Genomic DNA, 27,548 nt, shown 5'->3' with positions numbered 1-27,548 from the left:
CCAGTGGAGACATGCATCCACTCCATCTGTCCTTCACAGGATGAAGCACTCTGGGCACCAGTCCCCCTCCAGAACCAGTGGAGACATGCATCCACTCCATCTGTCCTTCACAGGATGAAGCACTCTGGGCACCAGTCCCCCTCCAGAACCAGTGGAGACTGTTATCCATTTGAGAAACTGTGGCTTTGCACTCCCCAGGATGGTACAGTGGGCAAACCACCCACTGTAGAGACTTGAGAGACTGTGGCTTTGCACTCCCCAGGATGGTACAGTGGGCAAACCACCCACTGTAGAGACTTGAGAGACTGTGGCTTTGCAGTCGCCAGGATGGTACAGTGGGTAAACCACCCACTGTAGAGACTTGAGAGACTGTGGCTTTGCACTCCCCAGGATGGTACAGTGGGCAACCCACCCACTTGTGAGACTTGAGAGACTGTGGCTTTGCACTCCCCAGGATACATCAATGGGCATGGAACCCCCTCGTGGATCTGGCATGGTGCACTCATCCGGCTGAGGTGCCCCCCTTCCCTTCCCCCTGAGGTGCCTGTTGTATTTCTATCTGATGCCCCAGCAGTGTTCTCTCCGTTTTGATCAAGTATCTGGTGTGGGCCTCGCCCATGCATTTTGGGCCCAGTGGCCCACGGACAATGAATGGTGCATTACCTGCACTCCTAATTGTGATGTATATTTTTTTTAATGTGTATATGTATATCTCTATATAAAAAGTTACTGTATTTTTATACATTACAATGGTTCCACTCATTTCCTTTTGTCTTTGCATTCTTCCGGGGGGGTTGGGGGTTGTTACTGTAATGTTTGGATATGCATTGGTGTGTGTGTTGTAGTGGGTGAGGGTCGGGGTGGGGATGTTGCGTGTGTGTGTCCCTGTTTTTTCCCTCCCCCTCCCCTATGTCGTAGGTGCAGTAGTCACTGTTGTCTTCGCCGCCGGCGTTGATGATCGTCGTATAGGAGCAGGAACACTAGTGCAGGAAGAATATGGAGTTCCGGCTCATGTTGTCGTCGTTCCTCGTGGAGTGTGTAGAGGTGAGCGTTTTCCCTTTCAAATTCCTGTTTCCGCCGTGTTTTTATCCGCGGGGAATCCGCCCCGGAAAAGTTGGCGGATTGGTAGGTTGTGATACTGTGGGCGGTACATTGTCTCCCGCCTGTCTGTTGGCGGTGACCGCCGCGCTGTTTGTCTGTACCGCCGTGGCAGTCGGAGTGTTAAAGTGGCTGGCTTTGTTGGCGGTTTCCGCCACAGTCATAATTCCAATTTTTTTACCGCCGACCTGTTGGCGATCTTTCCGCCACTTTAACACCGTCCGCCAGGGTTGTAATGACCACCATTATGTCTAAAGCAAGCCTGTTTTGAAGCGTCATAGCTGTATCCGCAGCTAGTTCAGTGTTTAGTAAAAGTATAGCCCCTGTAAAGTTAGTTAACATATTATCTACTATAGTTGACAGCTTTCGAATCTTGTTTGCATTTAGTATAACTCCTACAAAAGGAATTACTGCTCCAAAAATATCCCCCACTATTGCAGCGGCTGTTTCTCTCCTTTGTCTCTTTTGGTAACTCAGTCATTTTTGGTATCTTTTTCAAATCATCTGTTTGATAGATCTTGGGAATTTTTTTTCCTAATAACACGTCCCGTACCATCCCTTAGGGAGTCGGTAATAAGCGTTAAGTCCACGAATATAGTAAATTCAAGGAATCGCAGGGTCTACGCCATTCAGCATGAATGTCCACTTACTCTGAAACAAAAACACATGCCTACATTCACTTGTTCCCACAAATAAAGTGTCAGTGCGTGATTTTGGCCTATGTATACAAAGGTTCCCTACATGTAATGCATCTAAGCCTAATTTCCCTTGTGTTTTAATAGCAGTATAAGCATAATCATTCTTATAAGTTCTCTTCTCTAACCCTTTTTCTTATTTTTCTTTTAGTGCTTTTCTCCTGTTGTCTGTATGGCTAATAAAGCTCTTTTCCATAAGAGTTAATAAGCAAGTCAGCTTGTTACGATGCACATAAGTTGTGCCAAAAGTTAATGTAGGCTCAAAGAATCCTCTAACCAATACTATATCATAATCCTTAACTATCTTACTCAAATATCTAAATATAGGAACAAAGGAGAACACTAGGTCATAATTTGAATAGAAATACTGAATATACTCCTGGTTATAGAAGCGAGTGGTAGCAAACTACTAGTTATTCCATCAGGCCGAGGTAGACTATGATAAGTGACCCCTTCTTCCACTGAGGAAGGTATTTGCGTACACACAAGACAATCCCTTGCATCCATTGTCTCCACATACTCACTTAATAAACGATAAAAGACGTTAGAAGACAATTCCCCTTTAGCATTATTATAATCATGCAAATATTGCTCATCTAGCTTAAACCTCTCTATAGCTGTTAGTGTAGTAGTTTCATAAACAGATGTAACCTTTGCTTCTCTCACCTAATGAATTGACATTCCCACAATCATTATTATAAACAATATTCCTCACACAATCACCATTCCTACACTCAAATATCTACAATACTTAATATGCCTAACATTATTATCTAATCTAGCCATGATCTGTAAAGAATCAGCAAGCAGAATACTGTTAACTCTTAATTAATATGCAACACGAAAAATCAAAAAACAAAAATCAAAAATATACTTCTTTTCTCCACACTTCAACTTCACACAACAGGACCCCTTTTACTTCCTTCGTTGAATTCGGTTCGCAGCTGGTCATCTCCAGGTTTTAAATATCATATGAGGCTTTTAATGTTTTTTCCGGTAAAATCAATAATCTAAATTCTCTTTATTTCAGCTCAACGACTAAGTCTATTTGATTTTCTCCTTCAGGTTGCATCAAAATACTGTTTCGGAACCTCTCTATCAAAGCAAAAGGACATAAACTTGTTTTGCCAATCACTTATTGCTGCGTATGCCCACTCTGGTCCTGTGTATTTTCGACTTGCCACTCTCTTTCTTTTCAACCTCCTTTCTCCTGTTATTTCTCCATCACTCAATTCATCTTTCTTTGTGGTGTCTAAGTCTTCCTCTATTGTCTCATTTATTACCAAGTCCTTTTTCTTGCATATTTGAGACTCTGGCCAATTATCTCCTTTTCTCACTCCTTCTGTCAATAGTCTCTTCAAAATCTGACTTTTCTCTTTCACCTTGTCAGAAGTGCCTTCTCTTGATGGACCTGCAACGGGTTCAGGAGGAGTCAGATCACTTTTGCTTTGACCTGCCTCAACTCTTTCTTCCTCAGGTTCTGGCACTTGATCTCCTTGCGTTTCAGCACTCTTTGTTTTTGTGAGAGTTTCTCCTGTGCATGGATCTCTTGTCACTTCTGCTGCATTGATTTCTCGTTCTCCCTCCTGTTTTTCCACACCCTCAGCTCTTACTGGGGTGATCGACCCTTCTTCCGACAATTCTGGGTCCACTTCTGGCTCCACCTTCTCTGGCTCTGGTTCAGGTAGAACTACTCGTTTCACGGCTGTTGACGTTCTCAGTAACACTTCTTCATGATCGTGAGGGCTCACCACTTTCTTTGTATGGCTCGCATGTATCCAGTTAAGCAATCCTGCACACTTCACAGCTCTTGTAGTTGTCAGCACCACTTGGTATGGACCTCTCCAACGTGGTTCTAGGCAAGTCTGGCGCACATGCTTTTTGATCACGACCCAATCTCCCGCTCTTAGATTGTGTCCTGGGTCATGGATAGGTGGCAGAGTAACAGCTTGTACCTGCTGAGAAAAAGATCGAACCACATCAGCTTGACCCTTGCAGTAGTCCAATCTTCATATCATCTGTAATATTGACAAGAGCATTGTCTGGTATCGCTGGCAATCTCATTTCTCTCCAAATAAGAATCTCATGTGGGGATAATCCTGTCTTCCTGTCAGGTATATTTCTCATTGACATCAACACTAGAGGCAATTCATCCGGCCATTTCAGATTTGTAGCTGCACACATTTTGGCAATTCTTGACTTCAGAGTACCATCCATTTGTTCTACAAGTCCTGATGCTTCTGGATGATAGCTGCATTGAAGCTTCTCTTCAATGTTTACTGCTGCACATAAGAGTTTAATCACTTCATTGTTGAAGTGAGTCCCCCATCTGATTCTAAAGAGATCAGAAATCCGAACCTTGGTATCAATTCTCTAAGGAGTAGCTTTGCAACTGTGAGACTGTAATTTCTGTGTGTGGGGTATGCTTAAATCCAAGACTAAACACACACACAATCACCAACACGTACTTCAATCCACCACATGCAGGCATCTCAATGAAATCCAATTGCATTCTGCTGAATGGTACTCCTGCTCTTCTAATGTGGCTCAAATTTACCACTGTCCCTTTTCCCACATTTAGTTGCTGACAGATTACACATGGGTGACACACTGCTTCAGCTGCTTATCTAAATTTCGGATTGAACCAATCAACTTTGAACAACCTAATAATGGCATCCCTTCCAATATGTGCCTGACCATGCTAATACCGAGCCATCTGAAATAACAGACAATTCGGCAATACCATCTGACCCTCCTCAGATACCCAGATCTCATTTGGTCTCTGTACACACTTTAGCTTTGCCCACAGCTTTTTCTCTTCCTTGTCTGCGTTTTCTTGCAATGTTTTAAACTCCTCTAGGATGTCAATTATTTTTAATGCAAGATTTGCACAACTGGTCTCTTCCTCTTGCATTAATTCCCATTTATCCTTAAATGATATACAGTTCAGGGCGCAAAACCTTGCTAACTGATCCGCATATACATTTCCCAAGGAAATGCAATCTGGTGTTTTCTGGTTTGCACTGCATTTCACTACGGCAATCTCTTCTGGCAATTGTATTGCATACAGTAAGTCTTCTATCCTGTCACCATTTCTCACTGGAGTTCCACCTGAGGTCATAAACCCTCTTCGTGACCACAATTGACCAAAATCATGAACAATTCCAAATCCATATTGACTATCTGCGTATATTGTCACTCGCAGCCTGGTAGAAACATAGCATGCTCTAGTAAGAGCTACCAATTCCGCCACTTGTGCTGAATATACACCGGGAAGCACAAGATGCTTCTAGGGTTCCTGCAATTGTACATACAGCATATGCTGCCCTCAACGTGCCCATCTCTGAGGCATGAACCATCAACAAAAACAATTTGGTCATTTTCTTGTAATCGAGTATCTCTGATATCAGGTGTAGGTTTTGTACAAAACTCGGTCACCTCAAGACAATCATGTTCTATATCCTCCTCTTTCTCAATTTCAGCAGTATTACTTGGCAATAACGTTGCTGGATTCAACACTGTACATCTTTTTAAAGTTACAATTGAAGCTCCCAGTATGCTTGTCTCATACCTTGTCAGTGTGGCCCCCGTCAAATGTTGTGTTTTCATTCTCGTCAGTAAGATTTCAACAGAATGTGGTACCTGGGTATCCCCTGACTACCTATTCACATTGAGAAAGACTTTGACCAACTGCGGCTACTGCCCGCAGACAACCTGGTAAAGCTGCTGCAACCGGGTCCAAGGTAGCTGAAAAATAAGCTACTGGGTGATAAGCACCTCCATGGACTTGTGTCAAAACAGATAAAGAACAAGCCTCACGTTCATGACAAAACAATGTGAATGGCTTTGTATAATCAGGCATTCCCAACGCTGGAGCTTAGCACAGACTATCTCTCAATTTGGTAAAAGCTTTCATTTGATCCTCATCTAAACTAATGGGATCCGTGACTCCTTTGTGTGTCAACTGCTGTAAGGGTTTTGCTATCTCAGCAAAATTCAGAATCCGTTGCCTACAATATCCTACCATTCCCAAAAACATGCGCACATCCTTCTGGGAAGTTGGAGGGTTTCTTTGTAAAATCATTGTAATCCTTTCTCGGGAGATTCTTCTCAGCCCTTTCTCAATTTGGTGACCAAAATATTTAACAGACTTCTGACAGTACTGCATCTTTGCTGGTGAAACCTTGGTCCAAACTCTCCCAAATGATTTAACAGGGCAATCGAGTCGTGCTTACACTTGTCCCTTGTTCTGGATGCAATCAGTAAGACATCAATGCACTGCACTAGAGTTGATTGGTAAGGCAATTCTAACGACTCCAAATTATTTTTCTAAATCTGATTGAACAAGGATGGTGACTCCGTATACCCTTGTGGAAGCCTACACCAACTGTAGACTTTATCTAGGAATTTGAAACTGAAAAGAGACTGACTATCCTCATAAAGTGCCACCGAAAAGAAAGCTTGTGACAGATCAACTACAGTTAACCACTCTGCCTCGCATGGAATTTGAAACAGTAACACTGCTGGATTGGGCACAATCGGATAACACTTGACCACCATGTTGTTCACTTTTTGCAAATCCTGCACGATTCGCACTTTCCCACAAGGCTTTCTCAAACCCATTATCGGTGAATTACATGGGCTGCTCAATACTTTCTTTAGAACTCCCTGCTTCAGGAATTCCCCAATTATCTGCGCCACTTTCATCATCACATCCTGTGCAATGTTATACTGTGGAAGTTTTGGGATCTCAACATTCGGCTTCAAAGTGATTTTAATAGGTTCCACTCCTTTGATCAATCCCACTTCTTTCCCTGTCAAATCCCAGACTTTCTATTTCACTGTTCCCTGCAAGTCTGTGTGCAACTCCTTTGGTGTGAACATTGGAAAAATCTCAATCAATGGGTACTCTTCAAATGCATAATTAAGAACCATGGCTGATGCCTGTTCCTCCTCATCATCACTGTTTGTCTGGACTGCTATCCCTGCATCTGTACAATTTATGGAACATTTGGTTTTGCCTAGCAAAGACACGGGGCTTGAGTTGCATGCCACAAATCTATGCATTCCCAAATAATTTCCGACTTCTATTTGCACTGGCTCTGTAATGGGATTCGTTAACTGCCTATTCTCCACTCCCACAACCTGAACTGTCCTCCCGGAAAGAGGTAAATAGGGTATTTCCACGCTCCTCACAGTAGAGCGAGTAGCTCCAGTATCAACCAAAAACGAGACCTTATGTCCCATCACCTTTCCCTTCACGAAAGGCCCTCTCTGATCTACCTCTAGGGATGCGTCAAGAATGCAAGCTCCTTTATCCGAACTGTCACTCTTCCATTCATCGTTTATTTCATCCTCACTGTGAAATGGGAACTGATGTGCTGTATTCCTACTAATATCTGGTCTCCGACCTGTGTCCTGTTGAGTAAGCATAACTTGTTGCTGCTCCATCTGGGTATGTGCATTTGCTGTCTAGGCACCATAGGAATCTGTTGCTGTACTGGCGTAAAGAAGTAATTTGTGCTCGAGGCACCTGCATCTGTTGTACAGGCAAAAAATTCTGACCTCGATTTTTAGCATTCGGGACTGGTCCCCTCATTCTGGGGACTCTTGTAGTTTGGACTGTATCAACATCGCTTTGCTGAACCACTCCTTCCTGCACCATCAATGGGCACTACTGCTTCCAGCGTCCCACGTTTCCGCACATATGACATGGCAACATCCTTTTCATGCCCTGCATGTAATTCTGAACAATCACAGTATTTAGATCTGGACCTCGCATCACGTCCTCTACCCCTCACTTGAGGCTGAAACATGACAGCTTTCTGCTGCGGCAGCACCAGCAGCACCAAAGCTCCTTGTACTCCTGATTGTGCTTCCCTAATCTGCATCATCATTGCCTTTTCCTTCAACTTCGTTTGCTTCAATTCAATCTCATCGCTGCAATACTTAGCATACTGCAACACCTCATCAATCGGCTTTGCTTGCCAGCAAATCAATTGATTCTCAATCATCTGCCGTACTTAAGGCCTCAACCCTTCAACAAATCTGAACACAAAATGCAGCAAGTCCTTTGGCTCGACTGCTTCCTTGCCACTGTACTCTTTAAAAGCCTTTAGCAGTCTCTCGTAATAAGTGTATATTGACTTTTTAGTTTCTTGAACTGCCCTGTCAATTCTCTGCCAATCAATGTTTTTCGGAGAAATTATATTTTTCAGAAACTCAATCACCTTATAATAGTTTTTCATTACCTCAGGTGACGGTGCACCCGTAACTTTGTTCCTTTCAGGTTCACTTGTTGGCCAGTCTACTGCCCTCTTACACTCAACCCACAAATCAGACGGCACGACTATCTCAAATAGAGTATTCAAGTGTTCCCACAAACATTTAGAGAGTTTTACAAACCTCTCAGTCTGTTGATATCATTCAACTGGTTTCTCTCTCAATTTGGGATAATCATTTGTAAAAGACAATATGTCACTTCGGTGCCATGGGACATGAACAAACTTCCCCCCTGGAATCTCTCTCCTTGGTAACATTTTAAATGCTTAACCTTTCTCTGCACCCTTCGTTTCAGCTTGAAAGTCTCTTTTTCGTTTCCCTTTTTTCCTTGCCCATCTGCCTTCCCAATTTTCTAATGCTCCCCAAATCTGCGCTCTCCTTCCCGCTAATCTCATGTGTTCAGAATCTTTTGCCTTGAAATTTAATCTGTAACTATGAGGGTCATTCTGACCCTGGCGGGCGGTGGCCGCCAGGGCCACCGACCACGGGAGCACCGCCGACAGGCTGGCGGTGCTCCAATGAGCATTCTGACCGCGGCGGTTCAGCCGCGGTCAGAAGCGGAAAGTCAGCGGTCTCCCACTGACTTTCCGCTGCTCATTGGAATCCTCCATGGCTGCGGAGCGCGCTCCGCAGCCATGAGGATTCTGACCCCCCCTACCGCCATCCAGTTCATGGCGGGAAAGCCGCCATGAACAGGATGGCGGTAGGGGGGGTCGCGGGGCCCCTGGGGGCCCCTGCCGTGCCCATGCCAATGGCATGGGCACGGCAGGGGCCCCCGTAAGAGGGCCCCAAAATGTATTTCAGTGTCTGCCTTGCAGACAGTGAAATACGCGACGGGTGCATTAGCACCCGTCGCACCTTCCCACTCCGCCGGCTCGATTACGAGCCGGCATCCTCGTGGGAAGGTCGTTTTCCCCTGGGCTGGCGGGCGGTTTAACTGGAACCGCCCGCCAGCCCAGGGGAAAACTCGTAATACCCGCCGCGGTCTTTTGACCGCGGCGCGGTAATTTGGAGGGCGGGATCCTGGCGGGCGGCCTCCGCCGCCCGCCAGGGTCATAATGAGGCCCTTTGTCTCAAATGTTTTGTCATCTTAAGATCAATGTCATGTTTCTCTGCTACTTCCGCTAACTTCTGATGTATTTTCCCTACTTCTTTTGTAATCCTTGGGCACAAATACCTCTATTCCTCTTTGGTGTAGGACTCTAACCTATGCAGTCCCATTGTTCTCTCAACCAACTCATTTGCTTAGATGTTCAGCCCCACTCGGTTCAACTGATCTTCCCCCTTTGATGCACCTTGTGACTATCCAGCCAACTAGTTAACTGCTGGGCTGTTAACCCTTGCAATGAGATATTACCTGCATTAGTCACAAGCAGCTGTTGTGCTTCCATTCCCAAGGCTTGCGGAGTCAAAAGTTTCATACTCTGATTTACATTAGAGACATTCAATGCATCTGATAATGTCACAAGAGGAGTAAATCCTACAGGAGATTTGAGCTCACCCAGACAAGTTCCTGAGGATGATGTTGAATGTACTGAGTCTCCCACTCCCCTTCTCACCAAACTCTGTGACATCTCTACCTGTCCTCCTACTTTTGCCTTCTTCTGAGCATATAAAGCTACCGCTGGACCAACAGTGATCGGTAGCGATATTGCATCTGGGGCTGCTCTAGCACCTGCACCCTGTGTGAGGGGTACTCCCATTGCCTGATTCAAAACTGTTGTAAGACCTACTGAAGTCCCTGTCAGCCGGTCAAACCTCAGCATACTCTGTATCTGTGCTGGTAGCATTACCATTGGAGTCGGGTCAGTCTGGACCAATATTGGCTGTGGGTGCACCTGCTCCGTCTGCACTACAATATTTGAAACAGTCTCAAGAACTGGTACTTCTGGGTAAACCCTTGCCACCGAAGGGGTATGTACCTGTGCCTGAGCTACTGCACTCATTCCTGCAACTGGTGTACTCTGTAGTGCCCCTGGTAACTGTCCTCCTTCTGCTTGTACAGTGCCCGCGGCTCCCTGAGATGTCCCAGGAGTAGCAGGAGGGGCTGTAGCACTAGTCCCTGGACCCACTGCATAAGTCGTCATAGGTGGGGGTCTATCTCTCAATAACTGCGTAATGAGATCCTCAACATCAGAATCGTCATCGTCCACATAGGACTTCTTTCTTTTCTTATTTCCCTCAATGTCCTCTTTGTTGTCATTGTCCCCTTTATCTGATCTGTCACTTTCTGTAACTGCTTGAAACAATTTAATCTCCTTCATAGTTGCCATTTTCCATCTCTTTTGCTCCCAATCCCACCTAGCTTCAGCTAGTGACTTTTCTATTTTCTTCATCCTACTGTTGAGCTTCAGCTCTTGCTGCTGTCTGGCCACTAACTCCCATACTGCTAAAGCCTCAAACTGTGCCGGTCTCAGTAACGGTCTCATATCATACAGTGATAATTGCAACTGATCCAAAACTCTCAAATTGAATGTTCCCTGCTCTGGAAAAGCTAATGTCCCTTGCTTCTTAGTCAATTTACTCCATTGCTTCAACCAAAGACACAAAGCTATGCCCTTTTCTGTTATCACAAGATTTGCTGGGGAATCCTCTGTGGGGGTTGGTTCTCCCACTGATGCTTTAATGTAAGAATCACCTCTTACCACACTCTTCAATGCCTTGAAGAACTTAATTTTGCCTGTTTTGTGTACTATAAATGCAATAAATGAAATGACTTTTACTCTCAAGATTCTCTTCACCTGCTTACTCAACCAATTGCCTCTCTTGGACGGCTGCCAATCCGGTTGCCGCTCTTCTCACTAACCAACCTATCCCATCACGGCACACAATGACGTCACACTGACTCACAGCAGCTGACAGAGTCTTGCGGCTCGTCCTTCTCAACTCAATTTCTCTCAACTTATGCGATTATTGCAAACATCTTCAACCAAAAAATAACTAAAACAAACCTGCTGGTTCACTACAGGAGGGGACACAATCGCTTCAGGGATCTTACTGATTTTCACTAATGGCACTTTCTAGCTTCTTAGCTATTCCTCTTTCTCAGTCCCCCACATTCGCAAGTGAAATTTGACCCACAAACTTTACTCTCAACTGATCTCTGAGTCTGTCCTGGTGCACATAGGACTCACCAAATCTCAGTCGAAGCTTCTTTTATTCATCTAACATTCACTCTGACTTGTTGACCACGCCCAATCAACCTAATAAACCAGACAGATTACAACATATACCGAAGTGTCTCCTACACTTGTCAATATACTCCGGAGTCTTAGACCACGCAGGGTCCGTAAATCACCAACAACCACGTGGACAATTTTTTAGCCCAAAGCGCCACACACATGTGAAGTTCAACAACTTCCCTACTCTCACACCTTTTGGAGTACGCACACTCCTACTAACCCTAAACTGGAGTACGCAGACCCCCTATTTTAACTCACATACATCACAATTCACCTGCGGTCTGCTTAAGCCTATGCAAGTGCTATCTACTACTCTCATACTATTTCAAAATACACCGAGAACATACTCAATTTTATCAATTGGTTCCAGGACCTGGGAAAGTCATTTCTAGGAACATCATCTTTGCTACCATTGCCATTCTAGAAAAACAAATTTAAACCTCATTAATATGATTTGTCCCTCCATCGATGAGTACATCATCCGGCTCTTCAGGTAACTAAATTGTTGCTCACAGTCTCTTAGTCAGTGGCTCCATTGTTTAGATCCTGGGAAAGTACATTTAGCCTACTCTACACATAATTTTATCAATTTGTTCTGATTGTCTCCTGTCCGCTGGTGAATTGGCAGAAATTTCTAGCAGAGCTCATCTCTGAACTCTGTACAGTTCAAGGTCCTTTTCTCCAGATGCAGTCCTCTGCAGCTCATCGCATCTCCAATTTTAAGCAAGCAAGGCCCAATGCAGACCAGGACTCTAGTTCGGCTAAATTAAGAGTACGAAACATCATAAAACATAGGTTATATCATCAGTTATGGTATATTATTACCATTTTATACAAATTTTGCATTATTTTAGTATCGTTAACACAGATGGTGACCACTCCCCGTGGGCACATTTTTCACATTACATGTTATTTTCAATTATTAGTTTTCAAATGTCATTCTTCTCATTAGTATGTATACGCACACCATTAGAATATTCTCATATTAGTATATCTGCTGCGACATCACCCTTGTGTCCCACTCTGTCACCCTATCCACCTTGAACTGCCACTGCTCCCCTTCCTATGCCTCCTTAGACATTGCACCTGTGATACAAATAGACCGGACTTTCCTCCATCATCACCCCAGCCCATTCCACTACCCCTTCTTCTTCAGAGCACTGCAATAAACACACTTTGATAAAATACAATTATGATGTATGTCAAATGTTTTCAAAATGTATTCATTTATCCAGGTTCAAACATTGCAATTCAACTGTACTGTAATGTTTACATTGGAAAGACCTGTAGTTGGCTGCACTGACCACACCAGGAGCAATAGTGGGGCACCAACATCTGAAAAAAGAGATGCCAAAGGGTACAGTGAGGGGGCATAGAAGTAGGAAACACAGCCTGCCAGTGACTATGTCACACATCACTGTCAATAAAAAGTGTACTAACACTGTTTTACCTGTGTCTCATTGGAAGTATTGACAAATAATTGGACTTCTGTTGTCCTCATCCTCATCCTCTGCCTCCTCATCTTCACTGTCCACAGGATCTACTACTGCCACATGGCCATCTCCAGCCTCCTCCTCCTGCAGAAAAGGCACCTGGTGACACAAGGCAAGGTTGTGCAACATACAGCATGCCACGATGATCTGGCTGACCTTCTTGTGTGAGTAGCACAGGGATCCACCTGTTAGATGGAGGCAACGAAACCTGGCCTTCAGAAAGCCAAAGGTCCTTTCTATAATCCTTCTTGTTTGCCCATGTGCCTCATTGTAACATTCCCCTGCCCTTGTCCTGGCATTCCTCACAGGGGTCAGTAGCCTTGAGGTTGGGGTAACCAGAGTCACCTGCAAATATCGAGGGACAACTGTTAGCCACACACTCACCCTTAGGGCCCACACCATACACCAACATCCACTGGGTGGGAACCAGGGTTCACCTATTAGCCACATCCTGTGCCTCTGGAGTTGAGCCATCAAATTTGGGATGCTGCTATTCCTCAGGACAAAGGCATCATGCACAGACCCAGGATACTTTGCATCTGGACGTTCATGGAGTGAAAACTATTTCGATTTCTGAACAGCTGTTCATTTCGCCTGAGGGGGAAAAATGCAATATGTGTTCCATCTATTGCCCCAATGAAGTTGGGGATATGTCCCATTGCATAGAAGTCAGCTTTCACTGTGGCCAAATCCTCCACCTGGGGGAAAATGATGTAGCTGCACATGTGTTTAATCAGGGCAGACAACACTTTGGACAGCACTATTGAGAACATTGGCTGTGACATTCCTGCTGCCAAGCCCACTGTCACTTGGAAAGAGCCACTTGCCAGGAAATGGAGCACTGATAGGACTTGCACTAGAGGGGGGATCCCAGTTGGGTGACGGATAGCAGATATTAGGTCAGGCTCCAATTGGGCACACAGCTCTGTGACTGTGGCCTTGTCAAGTCTATAGGTGAGGATACTGTGCCTGTCCTCCATTGTTGCCAAGACCACCAGGGGTCTGTACACAGGGATATCTCCATCTCTTATTCATCTGCAGTGGTTTCAATCTATGGGGCAAACGAGTGAGCAGCTGGTCATTGTCTCTACATTCCAACCACTACAGTTCAATGCATATTGTGATTGTAACATTATTTTGTTGGAGATGTCCAAATAGTGCATGTGTATACTGTGACACAGTTAGGATCCATGGCCTGCACCCCCCCCTGAAATGGCGGCCACCTGTCTTGTATGCAGGGACTAGTGGAAATTAGGTAATTCTGCTGACGTTGTACGCCGTTGCGGGAGGTGGTCTAGAACCTCTGTGCAACTCCTCATTGGTTATCATTGGGCCCTAAGGGGTCCAGTGGCCAATAGTGATGTACGCCGGCAGTGACGGTACGCACTGCCGTGGACGTGACCGCCATTTTCTAGCTGTGCACTCAGTTGCTACCTGACCTTCAACAGGAGAGGACCTACACTGCAAGTGCTGCTGTGACCTGTGTCTGGTGTATGGTGTTGGGGGTGTTGCGTTTTGCGTGTGTGTCACTCTCTTTTTCCTCCCCCCACCCCTGTGTGCTAGGTGGCAGTGCTCACCGTGGTTGTCTCTGCCAGCACTGGTGTTCATAGTGGAGCAGAACATAGAAGAGCATGGGGAACATATGGAACTCAGGCTCCATGGCGGCATGGTTCTTCCTTGAGTCTCCTGAAGTGAGTCGTTTCCCTTCTGTCCAGTGTTTCCAGCAGGCTTTGATGTTGTAGGTACCATCCCAGAAAAGGTGGCGGATTGGTGTGTCATTATATAGTGGGTGGAACATTGTCTTCTGCCTGGCTGTAGGCGGTTATCAACATGGTACCTGTTGATTACGCCCTGGTGGTCGGTGTGTTAAAGTGGCTGTCTGTCTGAGCAGTTTCCTCCGTGGTCATCATTTCATATTTATTAGCACCGGCCTGTTGGTGGTATTACCGCCACCATATCACCGACCGCCAGGGTTGTAATGAGGGCCTAAGTAAGGGCAGTGTAGGACATATTTCAGGCCATGCAGCACAGTCTTGTGTTTTCAAGCTATGCTGGCACACAATGGGCTGCGTAGAACAAGGACAGGCACAATTGCAACATGGTCAATGTGTGGCTGCATTTCCTGTAGATGTACTTTGTTCATGAGGGGCTACCTTCATGCACAGCATGAACCTTTGGAGGCCGGATATGTCTGTGTGCCACAGAATGGATCACACATAGGTGGCAACAGTATTTAGGATGATTTAAGTACAATTTGTGTGGTACACATGACCTTAGTAGGGCAAATGATTTGAGACATTTCACAGTTTACCTGATATTGGATACATGACATGTCTCATGACCAGGGGAGTTACAATTTCCTATAAACAATACAATATCAGGTGCATTTTATGAAGTAACCACCCTCTTCTTATGTAGCAAAACTATGATAATGAGGGGCAAAAAATCCCAACCAAAGTTGACTGAATTAAATCTTACTGTGCTGACTGGAAGGTTAAGTAAAGATATTTCTGGTAAGCCAAGCTTATTGTGTAGTTCTGCTAAGCTGGCAACTTGTTTAATTGTTGTGAATTTATAAAATATATTTTTAGGAAATGTATTATTAGAGTCAGACAAAAACTTTGGAAATTATCTTTATTAAATCTGCCTTTTATTAAAGGTGGTAACTATACAAGACATCCCATTGGATCATCAGTAGAGATCATTTAATGTTGGTAATTAAGTTCAAAAGTCTGGAATTAGCTAACCCAATACTTGCATCAAAAGGTAGCTATGTAATTAACTATGAAGCATTTTAATCAATCTCTCACTCAGCGTAATGCAGCAAGCCACTTTACTGCACTGTGTGGAAGGGAAAGAGCAGGAATGAGTCATATTTAACATTTAACTGTGCATTTCTGTCCTGTCCTAGCATTGGCACACTTTTGACCACGTAGCGCCAATGCAGCAACCTTGTGTCATGTTGCAAGTTTGCTTGTGTTGTAGGCAGGATTGTTTTTGTTCAGGAAGGGACAACTTCCTGAATAAAAACAACCTTGAGAGGCATTTTCCTCTTTCTATGTGTGCTGCCAAATGCAGCACATCTAAAAAGAGAAGGGAACAACAAGAAATAAAGATAGTACTCCTTATTACACCTCACCTGGACAGGTGTGGCATTTTGACGCATTCACAGGTCTACCACTAATAGTAAATCTAAGAATATCTAAAATGCATGGATGGATGCTTGGGAGCACCCACAGTCCACCTAAGCACACAAAAATCACTTACCTGCCCCAGGTTGATGCAAGACAGTGATTTGCACTGCCTTATGTTACTTTAGATTTATCAAGCCATGAAGTGGGGCTCCAAGGTGGCCTTGGTTGGCTTGATAAATCTCACTTAGGCTTGACAACACCCTTGCTACTTCTTGTGTGGCACAATGGTGACTCAAAACCTTGCTAAAATTGCCCTTTCGGCTAAAAAAAGATTGTTCTTTCTGTTGGATTGTGTTTGATGGAAAGTTCAAGCTCTGGAAATCATTTTAGCAAATTGACTTGTTACATGAAGAAAATTGTACACCTCAAACTTTGGGGGTCACTAGCGTTTTGTTTATCATAAACAAGCTCCCACTTTGGAATTTTGTTTTTGAGGAACACAAAATATAAAACGTTTGGTGGACAGCCATAAAAAATGACGGAGGCAATCTACCAGACTTTTGCCCTGAATGGAACCATGGTGATGGTGGTATCTTTCCATGTACAGAGATGACCACTGGGCCAGCATCCATCTCTAATTTTGGCAGATGGTAGTGGAGATAATGTCCTCAGCAACCCAGTGGATTGTATTTCATCCACTAAATCCTAAATTAGGCCCTACGTTTTTATATCATTTGTTACTTTTTTGCCTTTACTGTCCCGTAAATAGATGACTGCATAGGGAACTCCAGCATTACTGTATATATATAAATAAGGACATTTGATCTTCTATAGGTGACTGGTCCTCTGGGGATGTGCAGATCCCAAATATGAGATCCAGCTTATCAAGGGTACTTTATATCAATGTCAGAATAACAAAAATGAGGGTATTAAATGTGAGTATATGTGTTTTATACATTACATTTGAAGTTTAAATGGTGTTTAATTAAATACTGTGATATTTAATATGATGTTTTGCATTGTTTTCATTTTATTAATAATTAAATATATTTTATATCAATGCTTCATTTTTGGGGTTCATGGGTTTCATACGGCATTCAGTAAGCAGTGGTTTGAAAATATTTTTTTTTGTTACTTAATGTATTTATATTTGTCAGTAATGTGTTAGAATTGCATTTTAAATCATTTGAAAGTTTAAGTTTGGATTGTTTTTTGTGTTTTTAGCTTATAGAATCTTGGATTCTAGAATATATTATTTTTTGTTATTAATTGATGGCAAATGTGTTAGTGTAGACTAAAGTGTTGCAGTTATATTTTAAAGATTACAACAAATAATCATCGTTTGAATTGTTATTGTGTTGTTGGGTTAAATAGGGGTCTTTTGCGAGTAGTATTTTCAAGATATGCATTCATATAATTCTTTTTGATGTTTACTTTTTTTCAAATTAAATGTATATTATTATATTTCGAATTATTTCAATATTATTTTAATGCTTGCAGTTTTTACATGGTAGTGCATTGTATTGGGGATTAATCTGGGTAGTTCAAAAAAATATAATTGCACAACTGAATTATGATTTATTTAATTTTTTTAATGTATTTTATGTTAAAAAGTTTATGTTTAAAACTTTTGATTTAATGTAAATATTTAAAAAATGAGCATTATCAAATTAAAGTTTAAATGAAAATGTTTGTTTATATGAAACATTTCATAAAATTTATATTTTTTTCATGGAAATGTTTTTTCATGTAATAAAAGTAAAACATAAATATAGATTTTACAAAATGTAAATGTATTACGATATTATTTTAACAAATGTTTTTACAATATTATTTTTTTATTTTTAGTTTTTTTTTTACTTCCACCATATCCATAAAAATAAAAAAATGAAAGTGTTAAGGATTGTATTTTAGAGTTTTTGTTTTACAAAATTCAAAATTATTTTAAAATTATTCCTATTATGTATTCAATTGTTTTTGGGATTTAACTAAATGATTTTCGATTTTTGCTATTTAGATATGCAGTTTTACATTGTTTCTTTATTATATGGTTGTATTCCAATGTTTGTTTGATAAGACCCTCCCCGAACTTTACGGTCACCCCATTGTTACTTTGGTTGTGGTTAGAATAATAAATGTGACCCACCCACACTACATATGCATTTTCCCCAATGTTACTTGGATTGAAGGTAGAACAGGAAATATGACCCCTCAGCTGTAGGCATTTCCCCCAACATTGGTTGGGTTGGAGTCTGCATTACCCTCAGTGTTAGTGAGGCTTGAGTTAAAATACTAAATCTGACCTATAGTCCCCAACCGTAACCATTTTCTCAAAGTTTAGTTGAGTTGTAATTGGAGTAGTTAATAGGACTCACACTTATAAGCATCCAAACTGTATAGTTTTTTTCAATTGATAGTAGGGATGGAGTTGTAATAGGATATTGGACCCAGATGTATGTTTTTCCCTGACGGTAATTGTGTTGGAGATTGAATAGTAAGGGTGTGACTTCATTTTGGGGGATGGGTTACTCTGTCACAATGGTGACGGACATCCCGTCCGCAAAAATATAAATCCCATTATATCCTATGGGATTTAGATTTCAATGGCCGTGACCTCAATCAAGTCCCCAACTGTGTCCATTTTTACCAAAGTTATTTGGGTTGGAATTAGACTAGTAAATCTGCCCTAAACTGTATGCATTTTTCAAATGTTAGTTGATTTGCACTTGGAACAGTAATTCTGACCCTTCAGCTTTATATATGTTCCCCAATGTTATTACATGGATTATAATTAGACTAGCAATTGAACTCCCTACCATTATGCATTTTCTCTAATGTTAGTTGTGTTGAAGATAGACTAGTATTCTGGCACTCCCCATGGTATACTTTTCTCCAAGTGTTAAATGTGTTGTTTAGAATAATAAATATGAGCCCCATAACAATATGTATTTTCCCCAAAGTCAATCTTGTTCAAGTTAGTATTGTAAATATGAGCATCACTTCCTATATGCATGTTCTCCAAAGGTACTTGGGTTGTAGTTAGAAAGGTAAATCTGCCCTCTTCCTAACTATATGCATTTTCACAAGTAGTAGTTGGGTTGGAGTTAGAAGGGTAAATCTGCCCTGGCCTCCACCATCTGTATGCATTTCTTGAATGGTGGTAGGGTTAAGTTCAAATAGTAAATTTCACCTTCCTTCTGTACACATTTTTCCCAATGTTAGTTGGGTTGAAGATAGAATAGTAAAATTGACCCCCAACTGTATACAAGTTTGTAAATGTTAGTTCAGTTGAATTTAGAATAATGGATCCAAGCCCCCTACTGGCATGCATTTTCCCCAGAGATTCTTGGGTTGAAGTTAAAATAGTAAATCTGGCACTCCCTAGCTGTATACACTTGCTCAAATGTTAGTTGGGCTAGTTACAATAGTACAGCCCACCTCTGTATTATATATATTTTATACAATGTCATTTTGGATGGTGTTATAATAATAACTCTGGCCCCTCCAACTGTATGCCCTTTACACTACGTTAATTTGATTGGAGTTAGAATAAGAAATGTGCCCTCCCATTTGAGTGCTTTGTCCCCAATGTTAGTATGTTATAGTTAGAATAGTCAATCTGCTCACCAGCTGTATTCGTCTCAATTGTTAGTTATTTTGGGTTGTTAAGAGTATCATCAACTTCATGGATGGATTTTCATTTTTGATAGATTTGCTTTGTAAGTATCCAACTTTTTGTGTCTGCTACTACCACTGGACTGCCCTGCTGCTTGAAGTCCTTCCTTGCTTCTTGAAGGAGAACCTGCGCATCTTCTTGAACCTAGGACCAACACAAGTTTCCCAAGGTCTAGTTGGCTGACCTCTATCTAAAGGCATAACAAATGCCAGATACCTTCTCCTGGCTTCTGTTGGAGTGATCTTAATTCCCCAAGAGGTGCCCCACCAGTCCTTGTGGAGCCCTCTTCAGCTACAATGTGAAGCTTCATGCAACTGAAGGTTTTTGACTTCCAAAAAGTTATCTAAGTCAGAAGGTAAACATCTTCACCTGGTGTGGGGATTACCAGCTCCCCATTAAAAACCACCTCAGCTTGGAAACTCAGCTTTTCCCTTGTGAGCTTTTTCTACCATCATTGATGGCTTCACCTAAACTTTGTCCAGCAGCTCTGCGGCAACAACTCCTCCTTCAATACAGCCTGCGGCCCTGCCCTGCTGAACTCTACCTTCCCAGGAACTTTTCTTCAATGTTTTTTTTCTAGTTCTCAAGGTATGCCAAAACTGGTCCCAATCAACCTAGTGCATCAAACTCACACCCCATTGCTGGCAGCCTTGACTTCTGTATTTACCATGGTCTTTTACACCCAGATATTTGCTATTGTGCTTTGATCTTGTAGAACTATTTTGCACTTAAAATTCATATTTGGTACTACTGATTGGATTTATGTTGTTTTGGTGTCATTTTATTCAATATATGTATGTTTCTAAAATATATTGGCTTTTTTTGTTGGTTTATATTTTCACTTTATTGCCATTCAAGTCCTGCAAAATTACTATACACATTGCCTCTAAGTTAAGCCTGGCTGTTTTTGTGCCAAGCTACAAGAGGGCTAAGCACAGGCTGGTTTAATGATTCTTGTGGTTAACCCCCAAATAAATTGTGCCTGTTACCTGAGTGTGCTTCCCCTTCTCAATGAATAACCTAATTTTTTACAGTTGGATATAGAGGTATTTGTGCCATAACATAGGTTTGTATTTGTTAGAAATTGGATGTCTAATTGGCAGAGGTATGCACCCTGTCCATGTAGGGCACCACAACCCTAGTCAGGTAAGTCAGATACACACCCTTCATTAAACTGTGATCACCCTCTGTGAGCTTGGAAAAGAGCAGTCAGGCTTAACTTAAGAGGCACAGTGTAAAGTATTTGTGCAGCACTTAAATTACAGCAACAAAGTGAAAAACATGACAAAAAGACTCCACAGTTTAGAAATATAGAGAATATGTGACTGAGTACAACAAGACCAAAGCAACAGAAAACCAATACATAGGACTTAAGATATTATTTTTTAAAGAATAAACTGCAATACAATGCAAAAAAATTAATAGAGCTAAAATTTTAATTCAGGTTGCGATGCGCACCGGGGTAAAACCAAAGTTCAGGCCGACTGCAATGGAGGGCAGGACTGTTCAGGGACTCACCAAGGGGCGACTGAAAAATACCTTGGATTGAGGGCGGCATCAACGTCTAGGAGGGGATGTGAAGGTGTTGTGTTAGTTCTGATCCACAAAGACTTGGGGATCTGTCATCAGTGAGCCATGCAGTCACCAAAACGATGTCCACAAAGTACAGCGTCAAACCCTCTGCAGTGGAGTTGATGCGTTGTTGTCGAACTGTGCAGAGAAGGCAATGCATCAGAGCTGGGAGAGGTGTGTCAATCCTAAGCTGTTCCTTCAATTAATGCAAAATCGTCAATCTCAGCAGGAGTGGTATGCATCGGGATCAAAGGAGAATGCAGCAGTTCCGATGGGCGCAACTGCATCGATGTGTTCATTTTTGCAGAACAACAGCTACAGAGTTCTCTTACAAGGCCCAGGACTGGATTAGCACCTCTTGACAGGACAGACAGTCCAACAGCTACAGCAGAGTTTGGTGAAGTCTTTGATGGCCCTGAGTCTTCAGATCAGGAGCCAGCAGGCCCTTGGAGTCACTTGGTTCTTCAGAGGATGTAGAAAGTTAAGTCCAGTCCTTCTCACTCCCAGGCAAAAGGAAGCAGGCCAACATAGCAAAGCAGTTCAGCAGAGTGGCAGTCCCTCCTGGCAGCATATCATTCCTTCTCCCTAGCAGAATGTCCTCAGATGCAGAAGTGTACTGATTTGGTGGGATTTGGGGCCTAATGCTTATACTCAGGTGAGCCTTTGAAGTGAGAGAGACTTCAAAGAGTGGCCTTTGAAGTGCACTAGGTCCTTGCCCTTCTTCCCCTGGCTCTGGACGCTCAACAGAGGGTAATTCAGCTCTTTGTTTGGGGACAGGCACAGCCCTATTCCGAATCAAGTGTCAGTTTCTCCCTCCTATCTAACCCTGGAAGGCCCATCAACCTAATGATGTGCCATCAGGATGTAAATGTCAGACCCCAGCTCAATTTGTGTGTGACTGCCTAGAAAGAATACACAAAGTCCAGCTGTTACCCATCCCAGATGTGTATTCATAAACAGACAGAGGCACAGAATGGTTAAAGTAAGAAAATGCCAACTTTCTAAAAGTGGCATTTTCAGGCTTACTATTTAAAAACTGACTACAGCATAAGTTGTTATTTTAAATTGTGAGTCCAGAGACACCAAACTCCAAATGTCTATCTTGTCCCAATTAGAAATGACACTTAGAGACTGCTTCAAGGTAATCCCAATGTTTACCTATTGGAACGATAGGCCTTGCAGTACTAAATAACAAATTTAGTAGTTTTTCAATACCAGCATATGTTAAACTTAACCGCTTAGGTGCGGGCGTCGGCCACTGGCCGACGCCCACACACCCTCCCTGGTGCGGGTCACGACCAGTGGCCGACACCAGGAAGGGCATTAATAAATCCTCGGGTGCGTCGCACCCGAGGATTTATTTATTTATTTTTTTCTTCCCTGGGGAGACACGGTAGCTACTGTGTCTCCCCCCGCCCCCCACCCGCCCCTTTGTGACGTCAGCGCGCCGCGAGGCGCGCTGACGTTGCAAAGGTGTTTTCCCCATCAAAGCAGGAAGCAGCCTTGCGGCCGCTTCCTGCTTTGATGGGGAAAACGGCCTTTTACACGTTCGGGAAGTCCTCGTAAGAAAGGGGAGAGTCTCCCCTTTCTTACGAGGCCTTCCTGAAAGTGTTTCCTGGCCCCCGGTCGCAGCTGTGCTGCGATCGGGGGCCAGGAAACACTTTCAGGTTTCCTGGCTCCCCCGATCGCAGCACAGCTGCGATCGGGGGGGCCAGGAAACACTTTGAAAAGGCCTTGTAAGAAAGGGGAGACTCTCCCCTTTCTTACGAGGCCTTCTGAAACTGTTTCTGGCCCCCGATCGCAGCACAGCTGCGATCGGGGGCCAGGAAACCCACTAGACACCAGGGATTTCACTTTTGGGGGGCGGCCGGGGATTTTTTTTTTGTTTAAAAAAAAAAAATGAAATGACAGGGGGTCGCCCGTGGGCAGGGTGACCCCCTGTGGGGGCAATTTTTTTTTAGATGTTGTAGGGTTTCCCTGGGGGCCATTTTGGCCCCCAAGGAAACCATACAACTACTAAAAAAAAATATATGTATATATCTATGTATATATCTATGTAGATAGATATATCTAGGTAGATGGATATATCTATAGATATATCTATGTAGATATATATATGTATATATATATATATACATTTATATATATATATATATATATATATATATATATATATATATATAGAGGTAGATCTGTATCAAAGAGATTTATAAAGCGCGCTACTCACCTGTGAGGGTCTCAAGGCACTGGGGGGGAGGACGGGGGGAGGGAAAGGGGCTGGGAGGTTCACTGTTCAAAAAGCCAGGTTTTGAGGCCCTTCCTGAAAAGAAGTAGGTTTTGGGTCTTGCGAAGGTGGGTTGTGAGTGCGTTCCAGGTTTTGGGTGCAATGTAGGAGAAGGATCTGCCCCCGGTGGTGGTGTGTTTGATGCGGGGGACAGAGGCGAGAGAGAGGTCAGCTGAGCGGACGTTTCGTGTGAGGGTGTGGAATGTGACTCTCGTTGAGGTAGGCAGGGCCTGTGTTGTGGAGTGATTTGTGTGCGAGGATGAGGATCTTGAAGGTGATCCTTTTGTCAATGGGGAGCCAGTGGAGGGATTTGAGGTGTGGAGAGATGTGTTGGTGTCGGCGGAGGTCGAGGATGAGTCGTGCTGCTGAGTTCTGGATGCGTGTAGTTTGCGCTTGAGTTTTAGAGTGGTGCCGGCGTAGAGGGCGTTTCCGTAATCAAGCCTGCTGCTGATGAGTGTGTGAGTGACAGTTTTTCTGGTCTCTGTGGGGATCCATTTGAATGTTTTTCAGTATACGGAGTTTGTTGAAGCATGAGGAGGTAAGAGCGTTGATTTGTTGGGTCATCGAGAGGGAGGAGTCTAGGATGATGCTGAGGTTGCGTGCGTGGTTGGCGGGGGTGGGTGCAGGGCCTAGCGTGGTGGGCCACCATGGGGGGTCCCAGGTGTTTTTGTGTGGGCCAAAGAGGATTATTTCGGTTTTGCTTGAGTTGAGTTTCAGGTGGTTGGCTGTCATATATATATCACTTTTGTCAATATGTGTGTGGTTTCCCTGGGGGGAGAAGGGTCCGACTTGTCTAGTGGCAGTTTTAGTGCCATAAAGAAGCGCAGAAGGTTTATATGCCTACTGCAAAGAGCACATCTGTATTTTATGTAAATAGCTGAGTACATTAGTAAAGTCTATGGAGAGATGAAGGGCACTTTTGCTGGGTGGTAATGAGGGAATCCGAGGAGGAGGGAGTGGGAGCACCAATAATGATTGTTGGACTGGGCGCAGGAGGTGCTAAAGACTGTGACGAATGGTATGTGACAAGGTGTTTTTTGAGTGTCTTGAAAGTACGTGCTGATTGAGGGAAGAAGCGCAGGTAAGGTGGCCTCTACTGTTGCACGTATCTCACACACACCATCGATTTTGTGACTGTCTACGTAGGCTAGTGTTTTAGAGCAACAGTTTAGCCAATAGCAGAGATGGCATCTTGATGGATGACTGCTGCCTGCCCTCGGGTTATAGAGGACCGCTCTGACATAGGATCAGAGACTGAGACATCAGATACTGAGACAGCATCTGAGGGATAGGACAATGGCGCAGACTCTGGGAGTGATTTTTCAGTCAGAGGAGTCCCATTCGAAAACTCCTCTTCCAGTACATTATGAGGGAGGTGATGAGGACAGTCCTGCTGTCCCTTCGCAAGCTGTTCGTGCAACTGGGTAATAGTGGGTTAGGCCAACCCAGAGAGCAGGTGAATGCAGCGGCAAGCAGAGAGAGAGTGCTCTCTTGGGAGCTCACCAATTTAGTTCAGCCCCAAATTCCACCACCCAAATCATATTGTGGAGACATCAAAATTGTCTATGGCAAAACAAACTGGTTTTGTAAGGCAGGCACCTGTGTTTTTGGTCCTGGATTCGGCGGCCATATAGAGAAACACACTAAACCCAAACATTTCTGGAAACTAGACATTCGGGGGAGTCCACAGAGGTGTGACTTGTGTGGATTCCCCAAAGTTTTCTTACCCAGAATACCCTGCAAAGCTGAAATGTTGAAAAAAAACTCTATTTTTCTCGCATTTCTGTCACACAAACTACAGGAATATGCTGGGATCCACAACATTCCTACCAACCAGTGACTCCTCACCTGTCCAGATAAAAACACTACCCCACTTGAGTGCCTACACCTAGTGCCTGTGTCAGGAATGGATCACCCCAGGGTCAACAGCTGCCTCACGTAAGGACCAACATTGACCGTTGTGTGATCTATTCCTGTCGCAGGCACCAGGCCTAACCACACAAGTGAGGTATCATATTTATCGGGAGACTTGGGGGAACGCTGGGTGGAAGGAAATTTGTGGCTCCTCTCAGATTCCAGAACTTTCTGTCACCGAAATGTGAGGAAAACGTGTTATTTTAGCCACATTTTGAGGTTTGCAAAGGATTGTGGGTAACAGAACCTGGTCCGAGCCCCACAAGTCACCTCATCTTGGATTCCCCTGGGTTTCTAGTTTTCAAAAATGTGCTGGTTTGCTAGGTTTTCCCAGGTGCCGGCTGAGCTAGAGGCCAAAATCCACAGGTAGGCACTGTATTCTATGAAAAAATGTGATGTGTCCACGTTCTGTTTTGGGGCATTTCCTGTCGCGGGCGCTAGGCCTACCCACACAAGTGAGGTATCATTTTTATCGGGAGACTTAGGGGAACGCCGGGTGGAAGGAAATTTGTGGCTCCTCTCAGATTCCAGAACTTTCTGTCACCGAAATGTGAGGAAAACTTGTTTTTTTAGCCACTTTTTGAGGTTTGTAAAGGATTCTGGGTAATAGAACCTGGTCCGATCCCGCAAGTCACCCTTCCTTGGATTCCCCTAGGTCTCTAGTTTTCAGAAATGCACAGGTTTGGTAGGTTTCCCTAGGTGCCGGCTGAGCTAGAGTCCAAAATCTACAGGTAGGCACTTCTCAAAAAACACCTCTGTTTTCTTCCAAAAATTTTGATGTGTCCACGTTGCGCTTTGGGGCTTTTCCTGTCGCAGGCGCTAGGCCTACCCACACAAGTGAGGTATCATTTTTATCGGGAGACTTGGGGGAACGCCGGGTGGAAGGAAATTTGTGGCTCCTCTCAGATTCCAGAACTTTCTGTCTCCGAAATGTGAGGAAAACTTGTTTTTTTAGCCACTTTTTGAGGTTTGCAAAGGATTCTGGGTAACAGAACCTGGTCCGAGCCCCGCAAGTCACCCCTCCTTGGATTCCCCTAGGTCTCTAGTTTTCAGACATGCACAGGTTTGGTAGGTTTCCCTAGGTGCCGGCTGAGCTAGAGGCCAAAATCTACAGGTAGGCACTTCTCAAAAAACACCTCTGTTTTCTTCCAAAAATTTGGATGTGTCCACGTTGCGCTTTGGGGCGTTTCCTGTCGCAGGCGCTAGGCCTACCCACACAAGTGAGGTATCATTTTTATCGGGAGACTTGGGGGAATGCCAGGTGGAAGGAAATTTGTGGCTCCTCTCAGATTACAGAACTTTCTGTCACCGAAATGTGAGGAAAACTTGTTTTTTTAGCCACTTTTTGAGGTTTGCAAAGGATTCTGGGTAACAGAACCTGGTCCGAGCCCCGCAAGTCACCCCTCCTTGGATTCCCCTAGGTCTCTAGTTTTCAGAAATGCACAGGTTTGGTAGGTTTCCCTAGGTGCCGCCTGAGCTAGAGGCCAAAATCTACAGGTAGGCACTTCTCAAAAAACACCTCTGTTTTCTTCCAAAAATTTGGATGTGTCCACGTTGCGCTTTGGGGCGTTTCCTGTCGCAGGCGCTAGGCCTACCCACACAAGTGAGGTATCATTTTTATCGGGAGACTTGGGGGAATGCCGAGTGGAAGGAAATTTGTGGCTCCTCTCAGATTCCAGAACTTTCTGTCACCGAAATGTGAGGAAAACTTGTTTTTTTAGCCACTTTTTGAGGTTTGCAAAGGATTCTGGGTAACAGAACCTGGTCCGAGCCCCGCATATCACCCCTCCTTGGATTCCCCTAGGTCTCTAGTTTTCAGAAATGCACAGGTTTTGTAGGTTTCCCTATGTGCCGGCTGAGCTAGAGGCCAAAATCTACAGGTAGGCACTTTGGAAAAAACAGCTGTGTTTTCTATAAAAAAAAATAGGATGTGTCCATGTTGTGTTTTGGGGCATTTCCTGTCGCGGGCACTAGGCCTACCCACACAAGTGAGGTATCATTTTTATCGGGAGACTTGGGGGAACATAGAATCGCAAAGCAAGTGTTATTGCCCCTTATCTTTCTCTACATTTTTTCCTTCCAAATATAAGAGAGTGTGTAAAAAAGACGTCTATTTGAGAAATGCCCTGCAATTCACATGCTAGTATGGGCACCTCGGAATTCAGCGATGTGCAAATAACCACTGCTCCTCAAAACCTTATCTTGATCACATTTTGGA

Source organism: Pleurodeles waltl, chromosome 5, assembly GCF_031143425.1.
Source record: "Pleurodeles waltl isolate 20211129_DDA chromosome 5, aPleWal1.hap1.20221129, whole genome shotgun sequence".
Taxonomy (NCBI): domain Eukaryota; kingdom Metazoa; phylum Chordata; class Amphibia; order Caudata; family Salamandridae; genus Pleurodeles; species Pleurodeles waltl.
Note: the sequence above shows the minus strand (reverse complement) of the source record.